Genomic DNA, 20,971 nt, shown 5'->3' with positions numbered 1-20,971 from the left:
GAATTGCAAGAAGCAATCTATTTATAGTTAGCTCTTTACAAGATGACTGTAAAATGCCCGAGACAAGCTCATAACACTGCAACTAGAAATCTCTTCCAGGTTAACCTGAAATATCTCTGTAAATCCTGGTAGTTTTTCAGTCCTTTATCATTATAATCAAGCATTTCTTCAGCACCCAATTGCAAAATATTCAGTTATTGAACTTTTTGGCTTGAAAATTCATATTAGTTAATCAACTAAATGTTGCTATGTTTCAGAAAAATACTACATATACTGTGCTAATAAAAAAGTTGTCCTTGAAATGCAAATTAAAACTACATTGAGATACCACCTCACCCCAGTTAGACTGGCTGTAATCAAAAAGTCGGTGAATAACTAATGCTGGCGAGGGTGTAGAGAGAAGGGAACACTCCTACACTGTTGGTGGGACTGTAAATTAGTACAACTACTATGGAAAACAGTACGGAGGTTACTCAAACAACTACAGATAGATCTTCCATATGATCCAGCAATCCCACTTCTAGCTATATACCCAGAGAAATGGAAATCGTCATGTCGAAGGGATACCTGCACTCCCATGTTCATAGCAGCTCTGTTTACAATAGCCAAGATATGGAACCAACCTAAATGTCCATTGATGGATGATTGGATAAGGAAACTGTGGTATGTATACACTATGGAATACTACTCTGCCATAAAAAAGAATGGAATACTCCCATTTGCAACAACATGGATGAGCCTGGAGAAACTTATGTTGAGTGAAATAAGCAAAGCACAGAGGGATAAATACTGCATGAACTCACTCATAAGTGGGAGCTAAGAGAGAAAGAATGAAGGAAGGAAAGACCACAATAGTGCACTGGATTTGCAGAGGGAGAAAACATTCCTTGGGCTACAAAGTGGAGTGGGGGGGGGGTAAGGAAGAGGGAGAGGGAGGTTGAGGATAATTAGGTGGGGGACACAGGGTACAAATGCAATTTGTGGTAATGAGTATGCTGCCAGTATGAATCTGGCCCTCACATCATGGGCATGAGGGGTGACAATCAGCTTTGTATCTCATGAATGTTCATAACCAATAAAAAAAATTATCCTTGAATTATTTCTAAAAGAAATCAAGCATGAACATGAAATCTAATTTAATATTTGTAAACTTCTTGATTTTTCCAATTTTTAAAAATTTATGCACTAAGAAATAGATTATAAAACTTTCCTTTTCTTTCCCTAAGAATTTTGGTTTTGCTTCAAATAAACCACGAAGACTAAGCTGTGAGTCTTCAGTTATTTCATGAGTCACTAATGAATGCATTCAATTTTCTGAGTTTTAGTCTATTCTACTTCCTGGATCTGGAGTAAAGACTGTTTTTATAAACTTTAGTTTTGAACTTTACAAAGGAAACATTTTCCTCAAACTCCCTTTCAGTGGGTTTTCCAACATAGGACACTCATTTTATGAAGGATTTCAGGAGAATGGGACTATGAATGGTCAAGTTCCTTTGCATTTGCTAGGCACCTTGGAGAGAGCCCTGCTCCCTGCAGGGGCCATGCCAGAAGCAGGAAAATGACAGGGTTGGCAGAGTGTGAGCACAATTCCTTGTCACGTTTGAGTTAGTGCTTGTTAAGGGGGGAAAATGAATTATTTTGACCACACTGTGGTGGTCAACCAGCCTTCACTTAAAGAAAATAATTTTCCTTGCCATGGTAATCTCCTAGGTTGTTGTAGCTGGCTAGAACTGAAGTTTCACAAGATGAATGTGGCATGCAGTGGGTTTAGCTCTGATCAGTTGCATGTGTGTGATGGTTTTAGCCCCGTGGCTCTGGAGTAGGGCTTGGGTGGAAATGTTAGACCAACTGAGGTGTGAGAAAAGCAGGAGTGCAGGTTCACACACTCCACTTTCGGTTTCTTATCCAGAGTTGACAGTTTTGACCTGGGGGGGGGGGTTAGACACAGCCGAGGCAAGAAAAAAAGACCAGAGGGAAGAGGGGACTATAAAAAAGGAGAAAGAGAAGGATGTAGTAAACTAATAGTAGTAAACTAATAGTAGACCTTGAATTTGTTCCTGGAATTGCAGGAAAAAACGAGGAGAAAACAAGAAATGCATAGTATAAAATATTAGCTAATTCATGTATTAATTCATTCAACAGATGAGCACTGACTTTGTGCTCAGGACTATTCTTGCCACTGGGGATACAACAATGAACTAAATGAACACCCTCACTGCCCTTGAGGAGCTTATGGTCTACTGAGAGGCCAGTCTCAAAAGTGCATTCAGGTTCTACTTATATCCTGCCCTTGCTCAGAAAGACAGAAACCCACCTGACCAGGTGAGTCCTCCCAGGATGTGTTCACATGAGCAATATGTGCTCATTCACTGATTCCTCAACATCAGAAGCTATGGGTTTGAGGAAGCAATTTTCAATCTTCCCAGTTTGGAAGACTGTTGGCAAGCCGCAGTTCATGGATAATTCTGCTGGACAGACTTGTTTGTGTTGAGAAAGAACAACTACGAGTGACATGTACATTATCCTTAAGTGGACTTGGAATATTGTTGCGGGATAGTCAAAGAATTTTGTCCGCTGATATAAGAATGGATGAGAGCAAAGCAGGACACAATTGGGAAGTAAGCTCTGGTGACTTTCTTTCTGTCCCCCTCTGGTACTCTCCAAACACTATCCTTCAGATGCTTCTACTGAGCACATGCTGGTACTTTCATCTGGGTTCAGATACTGTTTCCACAATTCCAGCTTTATTTTTCCTGTATCTCAGTCCTGGATCTTGCTAGGTGACAGGACGCATCTGATAAACTTATTCAACCTGAGCTGTCACTGGCAGATACCAGGCAATGGGTAATGGTTTTCCCTTTAACAAATGTTAATGTCTCTGTGGCCCAACTGAGGTAGTCGTATTAGGGAGGTTTCAGGCCAGGGAAAGAGCAGAGGGCTTTGGGATGTACTCGGTTCTTTGTGTATTCTAAAAATGCGTAAGTCTTCCCAGAGAATGTTCTCATGTATTTAGGACTGATGAGAGAGAAGGTGGTGGCATCTGCGGGCTGTTCTGGCAAAGCTTCTCATTCTCCACACGTGAAAAATCCCTGCTTCTGCAAATCTTTCCACTAGAAATTCTAACAGCTTAGACTTAGATTCTAGGTTGAATTTCTTTTTTAAAAAAATTTTAACATTTACTTTTGTGTATTTGTAGCATACAGTGTGTTGTTTCAACCCATGCATATACTATACAATGATTCAGGTAGACAGTGTACCTCTGTACCCGTTAGCCCCCTATATCTCCTCTCCCCCACTCCCCTCCCCTAAGCTGACTTTCTTAAAGCGTGTTTTTCATTCTGAATCTAGGTAATTACACCTCATATGTAATCATTTTTGTCAGATCCTCCCATATAAGAACGTGTGGCTTTTTAGACCAACCCCTGGATGAAGCCATTCCCCACCCATTTTCTGTCACTAGTTGCCTTTAGCTTCTCCTGAAACCATTGAACAGGGCAGCAGACATGCACAGCTCTGCCACTGCGCTCCCAGTGAAAAAAAAGAGGGGCAGCTAAAAGAATCCCAAGGTCATTCTTCTAATCACTCATTGTTTAGGAAATAGTTTTCCCTATTTATTGTTTTCTTAAGTCTTTTTTTTTTTAAATTAAAAGACAGGAAATTGAAATTTGAAATAATGCTCAGCATTTATATTCATAAATATATTTATCTACATATCTAAGCTGAATTTCATTTGTTTAAAGGTTATTTTCTCATTTGATCCTCATAGCAGCTCTATGGAGGCCATTATCATTTTTTTTTTTCCTTCCAGGAAGAAGGAAAAAAAGATCCACGTGCCTGCTCCTTGGAGCGCACTAGTCACTTTCATCTATGTACCCACCTATCGTTTCCTATCATTATTACACAGCCACTGTGAAGTAGGTGTTACGTGTATGTTTACGTTTTACAAGTGAAAATCACCCAGCTTTTAAACGGAGAAACCAGGACTCAAGGCAGATTTGCTGGTGTTCCTGCTCCCGCCTCCATGCCACCCAGCAGGGCTGGCCTGTCTCTGGCCCGGGTGGAGGCAGAAAAGCTTCCTTTCCATTCACGTCCCGGAGGCTCCGCCTGCTGGGGCCGCTCTCCGCGGAGATGGCGGGTTCTCCCCGCTCGAGGAGATGGGCGGGTGCCTCCCCCCAGCACCCCTGGCCTTTGAAATTCTGCGGGAGGGATGTGCGAAGGTGCTGGTCGAAACTAACTTACCAAAGGCAGAGGTTTTGCTACTGTCACCCATATGCAGGCAATTCCTGCTTGCTGCCCACCCGCCCCTCTTGCCTGGTTCTCCAAAGTCATTTCACTGCGCCACAGCACCCGGGCACCCTAGCACCTGGGAGCCACAATCAGTTGAGTCGCTTCTTCGTGTCATTTTGCCTGCTTCATTTTGCTTTATAAAATGTGGATTTTGGGTCGACCTCCGTGGCTCACTCGGGAGAGTGCGGCACTGGGAGCGCCGAGGCCGCAGGTTCGGATCCTATATAGGGATGGCCGGTGTGCTCACTGGCTGGGTGCGGTGCGGGTGACACCAAGCCAAGGGTTACGATCCCCTTACCGGTCACAAAATAAATAAATAAATAAATAAATAAATAAATAAATAAATAAATAAATAAAAATAAATGTGGATTTTGTCGCCCTCTCCGTGCATGAACCCCCCTTGCCCCTTTCCCATTTAAACCTAGAAATGTTGGCTCCTGTCAGGGTAGAAGGCAGGGAATATAAGGGGCGAGGTGGGGTGGTCGGGGGTGGGGATCAACGCCAGCCTCCGCCTATCATTTAAACAAAGTAGATCAACTTCTGCGGACATCTGCTATTCTCGGGCTAAATTACGGTGTTAAAAAACGTCAAATTGGAGAGAGTACATTACTAACTCTGTTTTATATGTGATATGTTGTGTTTCCAATATTTTGAAAACATATGTAATCTTTTATTTCTTGTCTCATCCTCTAAACTTAGCCCGGGCTTAAGTGGATAGAGAACTCATCTGGATCAAAGTGGGAGTAACCCATGTCAAAGCCTGCATTAAGTAAAGCTATTCTGCAACAGTTATGACTATATTTAAACAAACTCTTGCAAACGTTGTCAACCCTGGTCTTCACTGAACATTTCAACATGGTGCCCAGGGGAAGCCTTCAAACCTGACAGCCATTTCCTATTTGTCTGGAACAAGAAGGAGGGGTTTTACAGAAAACGAGGTCTTCTCCTTTCAGATGTAGAAATAAAGGGCTGTCTCGGAGACACATCCAAGGATAGGCAGTGTGAGGATCTAATGGGTCATGACAGCTCAGATATAGAAGTTATCTTCCCTCAGTAGGGGTGGCCTCATTACCCACTTGAAGTTGGGTTTTGCTATAGTGGCCATGAATGATGAGGTCAGCCTTATCTCACAGAGATGAAGACCATCTTCTTCAACACTGTGACATGTTCTTTCTGTGTAACCACTTACGAAATGGATTTATTTCTCAACTACACACATGCATAACACACGTGCACACACACACACACACACACACAGCAGCAGCAGAAGAAAGAATTGCCTGTTTTAAGTGACATTCAACGATGAATGTGCCACTACTGACATGTTGAAAGAGAACTCTCCCCCTTTAAACTGTAAGCACTTGAAGGACTTACGGGAAAATCAACTACCCTTTCTCTGTCAACATGGTTTTCATACTGATTTAGTTTCCTATGCCCAAACATTTTAGAAATGGAACCAGCACATTTTAAAAACCAAAGAGGGACAGCCCTTGTCTGTGAGGTGAAAAGCAAACAGAATCCTTGTCTATAAAGTTCCAGTGTATTGGATCACCTCGGTCCCATGAGCCATCACTGTCACAAAGCTGACAAAATGCACATTCTCGGGTCAGTTCTTTTCTAAAGCAGGGCTCCTGGTGGGAAGCTTTGGTGACGTGAAGAGTGTGTAAATCTTAGCCCTGCTGAAATCAACCAGTCGTTCGGTATTGTGCTTTCTCTTTCTGGTTTTAAATTATTTATTAAAAGACACAACGCCTGTTAGGGCAACCTCATCAGGATGGAGAACATGGATTCGTTGACTTGTGCATAAAATCTGCAACTCAAATGAAAACTGTGGGGAAACTTCAAACAGTGACAGAAGAGAAGGAACTCAAAAGTGAGGTGGTCCCCTTCCCGATTTTAGTTCACATGAAGAGATGGCTTGTAAATATTTTGGTTTTATCCTCCAAATGTTTTATTTCTCTTTTATAGGCAAAATGCTTTTAGAAACCCCCAACTTGGCTTTCTTTATAAAAACACAGGGAGCCTTGCATACGGTTAGTTTTGTCCCTCCTTTAGGAAGTGCATATGGGGTGGTTGAGAGGTGAAGAAGGGCTGGCCGTTGTCTTCTTCGCTTTGATGGATCCCTCCCCTCATAAACCATAGCCCAGCTCATAATTATAATGCAAAACAGCATCCCCACAGCCTGCTTGGTGCATTTCAAATCTGAAGTTCCTTGAAGTTCTAAGGATTTTTAAATATTGATATTCATTAATTGTGTGGCTTTCGTGACATAAATGTACATTACACACTTTTATGTGCTAGAAACAGCTAAAAATGCCATGTCACAAATGTTTACATGGCTGTTATGAAAAACGGTACCATGCTAATATATGTCTGCTTCTTAAATTCTGTTAGCAGTTGTAAGACAGTCAGATACCACCCGTGGGATCTTGTGCCCTCATGAAACACAATTACAATGAGAATATCTCATTATCTCATTGGCTTTAGCTTACTGCTCTGTTACCATGGTTTCAAATACACAGAGGAGTCTGAAACTAAGAGTGCTGCTAACAAAGAACATATCCTTGTACAATGACATCAGATCATGTTAGACAGAATAGACTTAATTAAATACCCCCTGATGGAAGCCAAAATACAGAAGTTGGGTCTACTTTTCTTAAAAGAAAACCAGTCATTTAAAAACATTCTGCTTAATTTACTTGCAAATTTTTTATTCCTTTTTAAGAGCAACTACAATAATAAAAACAAACTCCGAACCCAGATCCCATTTCATATTTGCTGGTAGTGATGAGAAATTAAGGAAATGGTGAAGAAAAAGATTACTGTCAGAAGAGAAAGATGTCAAATGTGGTTTTCTTCTGGGTGTCTGGCTACTCAGCCAACCAATCCTCAGACTAAGCAGCGGGAATAGTTCTGAGGCTGCAAACTACTGGCCCCTCTGCCGTGAGGTGTCCTCGGAATTCCAAGCATGGATTCCAGCCTTCCCAAATGAGATTTGGTTCTGCCAGACACACTTATGGTATTTCACCCTCTTTTCTGACACATCAAGTGTTTAGCTTCGTAAAACTAGAATTATGCTATTTCTCATGATGGGAAACAACTTGATTTTATTAGAAGAGAAATTACAACTTTAGACTCCTGACTGCTGTGTGGTTTGCTGTGGTTTGATTGATTTCCAGCTCCTGGCTTACTCTACACTGACGGAAGTGCTTCGTGACTCCAGCCAATGTGGCTTTTGTTTAAGCAAACCTTCAGAATACACTACGGTATGAGAAATCATTTAGGCTTCGCAGTTATACTAGTATATAACCCAAAACCATTTTCTCCCAAAGACCTAAAACAGTGGCTTGCATTATTCTATGTTGTAAAGTTAATTTCCCTATAATAAAAATCTCCCTTGTCAATGTGAAGCTTAACCACCCCCTCACCATACCACACATGCACACAAGAATCATAGCAGTAAAAAAAATTTAAATCACTTATAGGCCCTGGAGACTATCAGGTGACATAATGTGACAATAATGACATCCCTAGTGGTGTTAATTGATTTTGTCCTGGTAGAGTACGTAATTTGGCTTCCACAGTGACTGCTGGATCATGGACTTACTGATTTGTCTGTCTATGTAGTATTACCATTAATGAACAGAAAACACACTTTCTTCCTTAAAAGATACTGGTAATTACAGGGAAGGGAAGATGGAAAGCCATAGGTTCTTAATCATTTACGGAGAGATCATTCTGAGCTGTTTGTGTTAAAAGGGGATATATGTTAAAAGACCGTGAATTAGCAATTCAGAGTCTCACTCCATAAAATCCAGCTGCTTTTCTGCTACCTTAGGAAGATCTGTGAAAAAGTCAAATGATTTGTAAAGTGTGCTTTAACAGAAAAAAATAGCAATTGGCAGCCGCATGTGCTGTGTGATTAAAAGTGATACATCATCTGTCAAGCTGGCTTACTTTATTGGTCTACATTCCTTTCTTTATGGCTTCTAATTGGTGTGATTTTGAAAATATTTTTTAAAATGAAAAACACATCTTGTTTAAATTGTGTGTGTAGAATAAGATATTCAGATAATTCTCTGTTTCAGAGGAGCTGGATAGATTTGGGAGTCAGTCAAGCTAAAACCAAATAATTGAGATTATGCAAATAAAAACGATGTTACCCATATCAGTTAAAGGCACCATTATTCTCCATGTCACTGCTCTTGGAAACATCGGAGGTACCTCAATTTGTTTCTCACCCATTGAGTTCAACTGGTTATCAAGTCCTATCCATCTCACCAGGCCAGGTGATATTCCGCTCGTAGGCCTCGGTTCTGCCATAGTAGTTGTTTATGGCTGGTATCCATTCTGATCGGTGGATATCTGTGCAGTACTAGTTGTTTCATATTTTGTATATAATCCCTACATCCAAAAGATATAAATATCTTTTGAATCTGCTCCTTTATCTCTGTTGACACACTACTGCCTTAGGTCAGATTTTAGTCTCTTAGTAATATTTTTTTTTTAGAATGGTTATTAGCTAGTTATTCTTTTTTCTAGTAATGCGAAAAACCAAAAACTGGTCTGTTTTACTTTAGTTTCTTCCTTCTCTAATCCATGTTCCCCATTCTAACCACAGTTATATTTTATATAAACGCTTCTTAAAAAATAGAAGTATAGTGTACATACAGAAAAGTGCACAAATCATAAATCTACACTGTATTGTTTAACATTATGTTTGTGAGATTCATTCATATTGATGTGTTCCCTAGAAGCAGAGCCTGAGATGGAGATTTTTATGCAAGCGATTTATTGAGGGAGTACTCTCGTCTGAAACCTGTAAGAGAATAAGTGAAGCAGGATAGATGGGAGAAGAAGTTGTAAAGAACTGTAAAGGGGCTGAGGTTTTGCCTTACTTGCAAGCTAACAAATTAGCTTATCATAGTTTCATGGATGCTGGCAGACTTTTGGGTCTGCAATAAAGTGCTGTATTACTGACAGCAATAGCAGTAGCCAGAGTATCAGTATTTGCACTGGTTCCCTGAGCCACAATTTCCATAAGGTGATTTAAAGAGGGCCAGGTGATGCCCTGAACAAATAGCGGGTTATGTTGCAGGAGAGGAACCCTGAATTTAGGGAACCTGAATCTTTATAATGGGTAGTAACCTGTCTGAACTTTGCCCTGGAAGGAGATATATTTCTTATATTGAACAGTAAACAAAACTACCCTTTGCTCCAGGGAGATGCTATTTTTTATCTTCCAAGGCTATTCACTATACCAACATTCTTGTAAGGATAGTGCAAAACAAAAGCAGTCAGTGCCTCTGGCTTGCAAGACATGCAGGGATGTGAAAGATCCATAGAGAATTGTCTCCCAAGAGAAGAATTTAAGTTTAGCCGAAGTCTACCTTCATTGTGATTTCAGGGTTAGCTCTGGAGTATTGATGGCCCCTCAAGCAAGGGGGCTGGCCTTTTGCACCTCTGTATCACTCCATCATTGGCTATGGATCACCCTGATAGGAAGGCATAACTTCCCAAGTAATTCCAAGGGAAGCCGCTTGCTTTGGCCTAGGGTAATTCTCAGAAGAAGGGTGCAGCTGTGAGCTGTTAGTAGCCACCACTCATAGCAGCTGAGGAATGGAGACAGGCTGAGTAAAGGGGATCTGAGTGGGGCACAAATAGTGTCTACTACATTGGTTAATAATCACAAAGAAATATGCTCAGGTTATCACAACTCAGAACAAGAAATTGAGCCTCCAAAAGTCCTCTTCTGTGCCTCCTCCCTGTTATTCTCCACCTGTGTCTCTAAAAATAATCACTATCCCAACTATTAGTGGCATAGATTGGTGCCTGTATCTTTCTCTTTGCTAAGAATTTTTTCGAATGTGAATGAGTTTTGAATCTTATCAAATGCTTTTAGTACTTATATTTTGATGATTATATTATTTCCCCTGTATACAACTTTATACAGATGAAATCATACAAATGCATTTCTTAATGCCTGAGGTTTTTCACTCAACACTATTTTTGTGAGATTCATTCATACTGATGTGTGTAGCAGTAGTTCATTCATTTTCATTGCTGTATAGTATTTCATTATGTGAATATACCACAACTTATGTTTGTAAATAGGCATTGACTTCATTCTAGTTTCTGATTATTGTCATTAATGCCCTATAATATTCTTTTATACTTTAGAGTGGACTTTTTTTTTTTCCTTTTTGTCTTTTTGATTATTGTCATTAATGCCCTATAATATTCTTTTATACTTTAGAGTGGACTTTTTTTTTTTTTTCCTTTTTGTCTTTTTTTTTTCGTGACCGGTAATGAGATCGCAACCCTCAGTGTCGCGCCCGTACCACGACCAGCAACGGGATCGCAACCCTCGGTGTCGTGCCCGCACCGCGCTCAACCAGTGAGCTGACTGGTCTCTATATGGGATCCGAACCATCGATGGCAGTGCTGCCGCGCTCCCAAGCGCCGCACTCTACCAAGTGCGCCACCGGGCTGGCCCGAGAGTGGACTTGTTAATTCATAGGCTATACGTATATTCAGTTTTAGTATCTAATGTCAACAATTTTTCCCAAGTGGCTATCCCAATCAGTGTCGCGCCCGTACCACGACCAGCAACGGGATCGCAACCCTCGGTGTCGTGCCCGCACTGCGCTCAACCAGTGAGCTGACTGGTCTCTATATGGGATCCGAACCATCGATGGCAGTGCCGCCGCACTCCCAAGCACCGCACTCTACCAAGTGCGCCACCGGGCTGGCCCGAGAGTGGACTTGTTAATTCATAGGCTATACGTATATTCAGTTTTAGTATCTATTGTCAACAATTTTTCCCAAGTGGCTATCCCAGTTGGTATCACGTTATAAGGGCCTCAAAAACAAGTTGGGAGGAATTCCATCTTTTTCTATTCTATGTAATAGTTTGTTTAATTATTGGTGTTATTTCTTCCTTAAATTATTGGAGATTTTTAATTACTGAAACAATACCTTTAATAAACTTAGGACTAGCCGTATTTCCTATTTCCTAACAATAGAATAAAACTTGCTTGGGTATTTGGTTAGAATTGTACTGAATCTATGGTTCAGTTGGGGAGAATTTATTTCTTATGAAGTTAAAATTCAATCCATGAGCATTTTGATATGTTGAATTTTATTATAATTCAGTTCACAACACTTTTTATTTTAGTCTTCAGTTTCTCTCAGTAATATCATATAGTTTTCAAGGTAGAGGTCATCTACATCATATTACATTTATTTTCAGGTATTTGGTTTTTTGATACTATGATAAATGTTTTTAAATTTCTATTTTTAATTGTTGCTAAAATATAGAAAAACAATTGATTTTTTTATATTGCTTTTGTATCCAATGATCTTGCCAAATTCACGTTTTAATTTTAATGGTGTTTATAGGCTCATTTGGATTTTCCAAGCACACGGTTATATTGTCTATAAATCATGATAATGTATCTTCCTTTTTAAATCTTATATAATTTATATATTTTTCTTTCTTTATTGCAATAGCCAGCATCCTCAGTACAAGTTGAATAAAAGTAAAGATAATGTATCACCTTCCCTCATTCCTCATCTAAGAGAAAAGGCTTTCACAATTAAGTATGTTTGCTGTAAATGCATTCATTCATTCATTCATTCATCCTAGATGCTTTTATCTTATTAAAAGTGTCCCCTTCTCTCCTAGTGTGCTAAGAATTTTTTTTATTGAAACATAATTCGGTGGCGCCCTGCTACAGTGCGCCGCTTGGGAGCGTGGCGGCGCTCCCGCCTAGGGTTCGGATCCCACATACAGACTGGCCGCTCACTGGCTGAGTGAGGTGCGGGTGCAACACCACCGAGGGTTGCGATCCCGTTGCCGGTCCCGGTCCGGTACGGGCGCGACACTGAGGGTTGTGATCCATTGCCGGTCACAAAAAAAGGAAAAAAAAAAAAAAAAAGAAACATAATTGATTGTACATATCTGTAGGGTACAACATTGAATATCAATTCTGTGTGCAAGATGTGATGCTCAAATCAGGATAGCTAGTATATTGAACATTACACAACGTAATCATTTTTTGTGGCCCTTTACCAGTTTCTTGCTAACTCTCACTCTCCCTTCCCCATTTCCATCTCTGGGGGCCTCACTTCTGTTATCTCCTTTTGAAAGTTCAATGAATTATTGTGATTGTTGTATCTTTCTTCCTTTGCTAAGAATGTTTTAATGTGAATGAGTTTTGAATTTTATCAAATGCTTTTAGTACCTATATTTAGATGATTGTATTGTTTTCTCCTTTGTTTTGTTAATATAGAGAATTACACTGATTGATTTTACAGTGTTAAACCAACCTTGTATTCCTGGAACAACCCAACATATTATCTGTTTGATATATTGCTGGTTTAATTGGCTAATATTTTGTTTAGGATTTCAGCATTTATTTTCATGAGAGAAATTGGTCTATAATTTTTCTTTTTTATAATGTGCTGACCAGGTTTTGGTATCACGTTATAAGGGCCTCAAAAACAAGTTGGGAGGAATTCCGTCTTTTTCTATTCTATGTAATAGTTTGTTTAATTATTGGTGTTATTTCTTCCTTAAATTATTGGAGATGTGCTGACCAGGTTTTGGTATCACGTTATAAGGGCCTCAAAAACAAGTTGGGAGGAATTCCATCTTTTTCTATTCTATGTAATAGTTTGTTTAATTATTGGTGTTATTTCTTCCTTAAATTATTGGAGGTTTTTAATTACTGAAACAATACCTTTAATAAACTTAGGACTAGCCGTATTTCCTATTTCTTTCTGGGTCAGTTTTGTAATCTAATGAGACTTGATAGATATGTGCATTTGTGTAACCATCACCATGATCACAATATATAACATTTCTATTTTCCTTGTGCTTTTTTGCAATGAATTCTCTCCTCACAATCCCATTCCTTAAACACTCTGGTTTCTCTTCAGATCATATAAATCTTTTGCCTTTTACAATCCCATTCCTTAATAAACATTGATCTGCTTTCTATCTCTAACATTTGCCTTTTCTAGGGTTTCATATATAAGGGACCATATACAGTCTTTTGTGCCTGGTTTCTTTCACTTAGCATAATTCTTTTGAGAGTCATCCATATTATCATATCAGTAGTTTGCTCCTTTTTATGTTGCTGTGTTTATCAGTAAGTTTATTATTATTATTATTATTGTGCTGTATTACTGGTTCATTCATTTCTATTGTTTTATATACCACAATTTGCTTATTTATTTGCCAGTTGATGGGCATTTGGGTTGTTTCTTGTTTTTTGGCTATCATGAGTAAAGCTGCTATGAACAGTCACATGTACTTTTTATTAGACATAAACTTTTATTCCTCTTGGATAAAAATATAGGAGTCTGATTGCTGAGTTCTATGCTAAATGTTATATTTAACTTGCTAAGAAACTGCTAAATTGCTCTCCAAAATGGCTGAGTAATTTTACAATCCTACTAGCAGTGTATGAGAGTTCCAGTTGTTCTACACCCTTGCTAAACATTTGGCATGTTCAGTTTTTAAAATTTTATCCTTTCTGGAGGCTGTGTACTGGCCTCTCATTGTGGTTTTAAATTGCATCCCTGATGACTAATGATGCTGAGAACCTTTTTATGTGTTAATTTTCCATTTGTATAATCTCATTTGTTAAAGTACCTGTTCAAGTCATTTGCCCATTTTAAAAACTGGATTGCTTCTCTTTATTGTTATTATATATAAGAGTTTTATTAATGTATTCTGGATATAACTCCTTTAGTAGATACAAGTTTTGCAAATATATTCTCTCAGTCTGAGCAGCATTTGCATTTTCTCAACAGTATCTTTTGAAGAGCAAAAATTTTAATTTTAATAAAGTCCAATTTATCAAATTTTCTTTTATGGCTTATATTCTTATTTCTTACTTAAAAAATCTTTGATCTTTAACTCAAGGTCACAAAGATTTTATACTGTTTTGTCCATGAATTTTATGGATTCACCTCCCACTTGTAGATTTTTTACTCATTTCAAGCTAATTTTTATATATGATTTTAAGCAAGGGTCAAAGTTCATATTTTTGCACATAGACATCCAATTGTTTTACATCATTAGTTGTGAAAGCTATTTTAACCCCATTGAATCATACTGGCATTTTTGTTGAAAAGCAACTGAACATATATATATGTAGGCTTCTTTCTGGACTTTCTATTCTGTTCATTATCTATATATCTATCTATTTGCATGCCAATATCACACTGTCTTTCTACTGTAGCATAGGAAGTCTTGAAATCTGATAGTGCAAGTTCTTCAAATCTGTGTTTTGGTTTGTTTTATTTTACAGATTTTTTTTGGCTATTCTAGGCCCTTTGCATTTCTTTGTAAACTATAGAACTGCTTGACAACTTCTGCAAATTAAAAAAAGGGGGAAGGGGGCTGCCAGGTATTTTGGGAGGAGGGAGGATTGAATTTTAAATCAATTTAGGGATCAATTATAGATCAGCATCTTCATAATACTGAATCATCTAATCTGTGAATATGGTATTGCTGTCTGTTTATTTAGGTCTTTAATTTTTCTCAGCAATGTTTTGTGATTTTCAGTGAACAGCTCTTACACATGTCTTTTTTAAAAATTTCACTAAGTATTTTATATTTTCATGCTATTGTAGATGGAATTCTTAAAATGCTATGTTTAATTTTTTGTTGCTTATATTGATATATCATTTATTTTTATGCATTCATCTGCTTCGTTGGTAAACTTGCTTATTAGTTCTAGTAGCTTTGGGGTAGATTGGCTCTAGTAGCTTTTCCATAGATTTTTTTAGGGTTTCGTACATAATCTTTTATGTTGTAAGGAAACGAAGGTGGTTTTACCTTTTTTTTCTTATCTGGAAGACTTTTTAAATTTAATTTTATTCTTTTTGTTTTATTGAACTAGACAGACCTCCAGACTGACTAGTGGTGAGAGTGGGCGTCCTTGTTTTGCTCGTAATTTTAGGGGGGAAACATTAAGTCTTACAATTTAATAAATTTCCTATCTATTTCTAGTTTTCTGAGATTTTATGAGTAATAGCTCTTGGATTTTGCCAAATCTTTTCCTGATTTATTGAGATATGTATATGATTTTTGGTTTTTAGTCTGTTAATTTGGTGAATTATATTGAATTTTTAAAATGTTGAAACAAAACTTTGCATTCCTACAGTAAATTACACATAGTCAAGATGCCTTTTATATATTGCTGTATTCAATTTCTTAATATTTTGTTAAGTATTTTTACATCTTAATTATGCATGAAGAATATTGGCCTATTGGTCTTCAGCTGTGTTTTAAGGTTCTAGAAGGCCCATTTGATTCTTTTAAAAAGTAAATTCTATATCTCTGATAAAATTCTCTCTCTTTTCATCTTTTTTCAGTTATTTTAAATCCTAGATTACCTATTATTTTTTTTATTGTATTTTTTGTTGTTGTTTTGATTTTTGTAATACCGAGTAATTTTTGATTTAGTTACAGACATTGAGTATGATAAATTGTGGAAGCTATGGATCAAGTTATCTTCCTCTACAGCGAATTTTCTTTATCTTCTAGCAGGCATCAGGGTAAGAGCATGTCACTTTAATCTACTGAGTTATTGACCATGAGTGATTGACCAGATTCAAGGCTGAGTTTTAGTCTTTGTAAGTCCTACCTTATTTCTGGGTGTGCCTTACTCTTAGAGTTTAATCCTTTCAGGACCCTAACTGAAAGTCTTTGTTTTTTTACCAGGCCCTCTCCAGTCAGCAGGTCCTACTTTCAACTTTATATCCTAAGCACCATAAGGCAATTGACAGCTCAGCCTCTTAGCTGCTGCTTTCTGTTTAGATTATTTTTTATAAATATTATTCTTTAGAGCAGTTTTAGGTTTACAGAACAATTGAGTGGCAAGTAAAGAGAATTCCCAGATATTCCAACAGTAACACATGCACATACCGTATCCCCTATCATTAACATCTTGCATAAGTGTGGTACATTTGCTACAATTCATTACCAATATTGATATGTTATTATTAACTAATAGAACAATTGAGTGGCAAGTAAAGAGAATTCCCAGATATTCCAACAGTAACACATGCACATATCGTATCCCCTATCATTAACATCTTGCATAAGTGTGGTACATTTGCTACAATTCATTACCAATATTGATATGTTATTATTAACTAACATCCAGGGTTATATTGTTTTACCCTTTGTGTTGTACATTCTATGGGTTTTGACAAATGTATAATGACATACAGCCAATGTTACAGTATTGTACAAAATAGTTTAATTGTGCTAAAAATCCCTTGTGCTCCATCTGTTCATTGCTCCCTTCCTCCTCCCAAGCCCCTGTCAACCACTGGCCTTTGTGTTCTTTCCATAGTTTTGCCTTTTCCAGAACATCATATAGTTGAAATTACACAATATGCAGCCTTTTCAGATTGACTTTTTTCACTTTTTATTGAAGATTTCTTCATGTCTTTTCATAACTTGATAATTAATTTATTTTTATTGCTTAATAAAATTCCATTGTGTGGATGTACCACAGTTTGCTTATTTATTCATCTGTTGAGGAACATCTTGGTTGCTTCCACGTTTTGGCAATTATGAATAAAACTGCTGTAAACATTAGTGTGGAAGTTTTTGTGTTGACATTAGTTTTTGATTCATTTGAAAGATCACAATTGCTGGATCATATGGTAAGAGTATGTTTAGTTTTGGAAAAAACTGCTAAACTGTCTTCCAACATGGCTCTACTATTTTGCATTTACATCAGCAATGAGTGAATGAGAGTTCTGGTTATTTGACATCCTTGCTGGCATTTGGTGGTGGTAGTGTTTTAAATTTTTGCCATCCTAATTGGTTTTTATATGTATAAAATAGGTATTTCATTGTTGTTTTAATTTGCAACTCCCTGATGGCACATGATGTTGAGCATGTATGAAAAGATACTTATCTGCCATCTATATATCTTCTTTGGTGAGGTGTCTGTTCCAATTATTTGTCCATTTTTAAATTTGGGGTTTTTTTTATTATTGCAGAGTTTTAAGAGTTCTTTGTATATTTTGGACACCAGTCCTTTATCAAATATGTGTTGTGCAAATATTTTCTCCCAGTCTGTGATTTATCTTTTCATTCTCTTAACAGTGTCTTTTACAGAACAGAGTTTAAAATTTTAATAAAGTCGAACTTGTCAATTTTTCTTCTGTAAATTATGCTTTTGTATAATTTTATCGTATCTGAAAAAACATCACCAAACCCATGGTCGGCTAGATTTTCTCCTATGTTATCTCCTAGGAGTTTTAAAGTTTTGTATTTTATATTTAAGTCTATAATTCTGATCAGCTTTTAAATTATCTGCCTACACAGCTTACAGATCAGAAAGTAACCTTGAGGATTTTCATCAATTGTTTTCACTTCTCTGCAATTTTCTTCTCTCCAGAATCTTGACCCCTCAAGTCCTGGCTGTCCTCGTATCCCTGACCTCCAATTTTTAACTCTCTAACCCTGCAAGATTGCTGAAAGCAGTGCTCAGTTTCTATGCCTTTTAGTGTCTGCTTGTTCCTTTTCTTATAAGCCTCTCCATCCATGATGTTTATGAACTAGAAGTACCTTAAGGGGAAAAGAAGTGCTGAATATCGTGTTCACCTCTGAGTTTCCCTTATTTCTGAGGCCCTGACCCCTCAAATCCTGCATGATTCGGTAGCTCTCTAATATGTTCAAATGAAGGTTTTTTAAAAAATATTAAATCTATCTTTTCTAGTTGTTCTTGATAACAGGATTGATCTGCTATGAACCAGTCTTTTAAAACCTGGAAGATATGGTTCAAAGACACAGTTCACATGTATCTTTCTTGCCTAAAAACCCTCTAAAGGCTTCCCCCAGATCTAGTATACATGGAGGAACATAGCTTATGACATCCTTTATCCTCTGTTTCATGTCCATGTTTCTAGGCCCAATCTTCACCTCATACGTGCTGCCAAGCAAGATCATAATTCACAGTGTTTTCTCATGCTTCTGTTCCTTTGTCTGTTTTTCCTTTTACCCAGAACAACATTTTTCTGATGGCCCTCCAAGTTACCTAATAACTCACCTATCTAGCCCCAGATCAAATGTCACCTTTTCTGGGAAGCAGTCCCTGAGCTCTCCCAAGTCAGACTTATCAGTTTTCTCATTTCATTGAATATTTTCTCATTTCATTGAATATTGAATACATTTTCATTGAATATTTTACAAATCCCAATCAGGTACTTTTTCACATTGCAGTTTACTAATCGTTTTTACCTCTGTCTCCCACTTTAGATTGTGAGCTTTTCTATCAGTGCACACCAGGACATGGAATATAACAGATCAATAGATAACTGTTGAAGGAATAAATATATAAATTATTAAATCATCTGATTTATTTCACTATAGTTTCTTACTCTCTTATTTCTTCTCCAACGATTTCTCAGGAATAAAATTAGTTCATTCACTGATTTTTTTTTTATTCACTCATTCAACAGATATTTGCCAATCAGCAACCACGTGTCAGGTACTTCTCTATGAAATACAGGGACTACAATAATCAACAAGATAGAATCAGTCATGGCCCTCAAAGAGCTTCTAATCTAGAGACATTAAACTTTTCTTTTGAAAATGTTTCTTAAATGGTTGGCAGAAAGTGGCTTCCTTCTTGGTTTTATTTTTTTGCTCTGTGTCCTAGATCTGTTCAGCTAAATGCCATTATTTGCAGAATTTCACACTCTTTATTGTTGTACCCTATGTACTGTGGAAAGCTACATAGCAGGTACTTTGTGCATATGTACTATGGAAAATTATGTACTATGGGACATTTCACATGCTGAGACTTCGCATCTCAAAGAACAATTAAAATATTTTACGTAGCTTTTGGCCAAGTTACAGAGTGTTTCACTAAGCAATGTAATTGTTTTATCTTCATTTTAAATGACAAAAATGTCAAATCTTTTATGTCAATTGATATTGCCAATCAAAAGGTTGATAAAAATCTTTCATTTAATGCCAAATAGCTATTTTGACATGTGGACATTTTTTCTCATTCTCCATTGGGAGGCTGAGGAGATGGAGGGTGTTGGATATCTTAAAACTACAATAAGTTCATCATATGTGGCAGCTGGAGTAAGAGCTTGAACATACTATATCAAATACATGATAGTTTTCTATGGTGATATTGTAATTTTCTTGTTCAATTTACTACATGTGTCTGTATCTCTGGAAATGACATATTCATATGAAGTAAGGATTATAGGCTATAAAAGTGAATTTCTTCTAAAAAATTTTCATAAATGTTAAATTTATAGCTCCTAAAATTTGAACTATGATTTCAAAAATCTTACACTTAATCATTCTTACAGTATTTTATTTCAATTGAACCATAAACCTAAAAATGATGATTATTTCTTGGACCTGCATTTACCACATTTGTAACACATGAAGCAAAACAAAGCCTGGAAAATTTATATTTTGGCTATATAAATTACAGATTGCCTAGGCTAAGTTCTCATTATTTGACAAAAGTTGTGGTTAAGATTTTAAACACTACTTAAGACAATAATTGAGACCTTTTAAAAATGTGTTCGGTGTAAATCAGCATACAACTATTAGAAGAACACAGGAGGCATCTTTTAATAGGTTAAGGAGAGAATATTTGACCCTGGAGATTGTAACAAGTTTACTTACATTAAAACATTAAAGTACTGTATATGGAAGAAATAGAAAATCAGATCAAAATATTTGAGGGACAGTAACTAGTGGGTGTTGGAGAAAGGAAACAATTCTGGAAGGAATGGGTAAGATACTCCTAAAATGCACACAAATAACACCTTTCTTCAGATTTTATACTAATCACCTTGGATAAGTTAACATTTTGGCAGAGTAAATTTCCCCAAGATGACACTGAAAGGAGGAGCAAGGAACAGGACCAAGTTATTCCATAGTGTAAGAGATGGGCCCAGATTAAGAGCGTGTGAGTGGGGTGCAGTCTGTGTGCAGACATGCAAGATAATGAGATCAAAGTGCAAGAAGAATACCACTTCTCATGGAGCACTGTGCAGTCACTCCTCAGCTGCAGGACAGCTGCAAACTCTCATGTGGCCACGGGGATACTCAGTACCAAAAAGCACATGTAGGCCAGGGAAATTAACAGGCACCCTCTGTTTAAAAGATGCAGAAAAGATTATGGACTGTGGCTTCTGGCATATTTACAATTCACCTTGGGCTTTTCTTAAAGTGTAAGCTTTCCTCAGCTTGAACCTAGTGAGGAATATGAAGAAAGCACAAGAATCCAGTGGGATACTAGTTGAGAAGGCCTGTACTCTCTAATTAATGGGATATCATGGGGGGAGGGGGGAGCAGACAATAAAAAAAAAACCCAACTAAGGATCAGCTTTATGGAATGGAATCAGTATGTGGAAAAGTTTTAAAGTGCAGATGAGACACTTGAATGGGATAAAATTTAATGCCCTTGTTAACTTTCCTCCCAAATTCAAAAGCAAGCTCTGTTGCTGGGTCAGGCCATTTCTAAGATTTTTCTTTTTTCTTTTTTTGACAGCTGGCTGGTTCAGAAATCTGAACTCTTAACTTGGTGTGATAGCACTATGCTCAAATCAACTGAGCTTGCCAACCAGCCTGGCCGTTTCTAGGATTCTAGGCCTTCCTTACATACTCGTC

Source organism: Galeopterus variegatus, unplaced genomic scaffold, assembly GCF_000696425.1.
Source record: "Galeopterus variegatus unplaced genomic scaffold, G_variegatus-3.0.2 Scaffold1348, whole genome shotgun sequence".
NCBI lineage: Eukaryota > Metazoa > Chordata > Mammalia > Dermoptera > Cynocephalidae > Galeopterus > Galeopterus variegatus.
Note: the sequence above shows the minus strand (reverse complement) of the source record.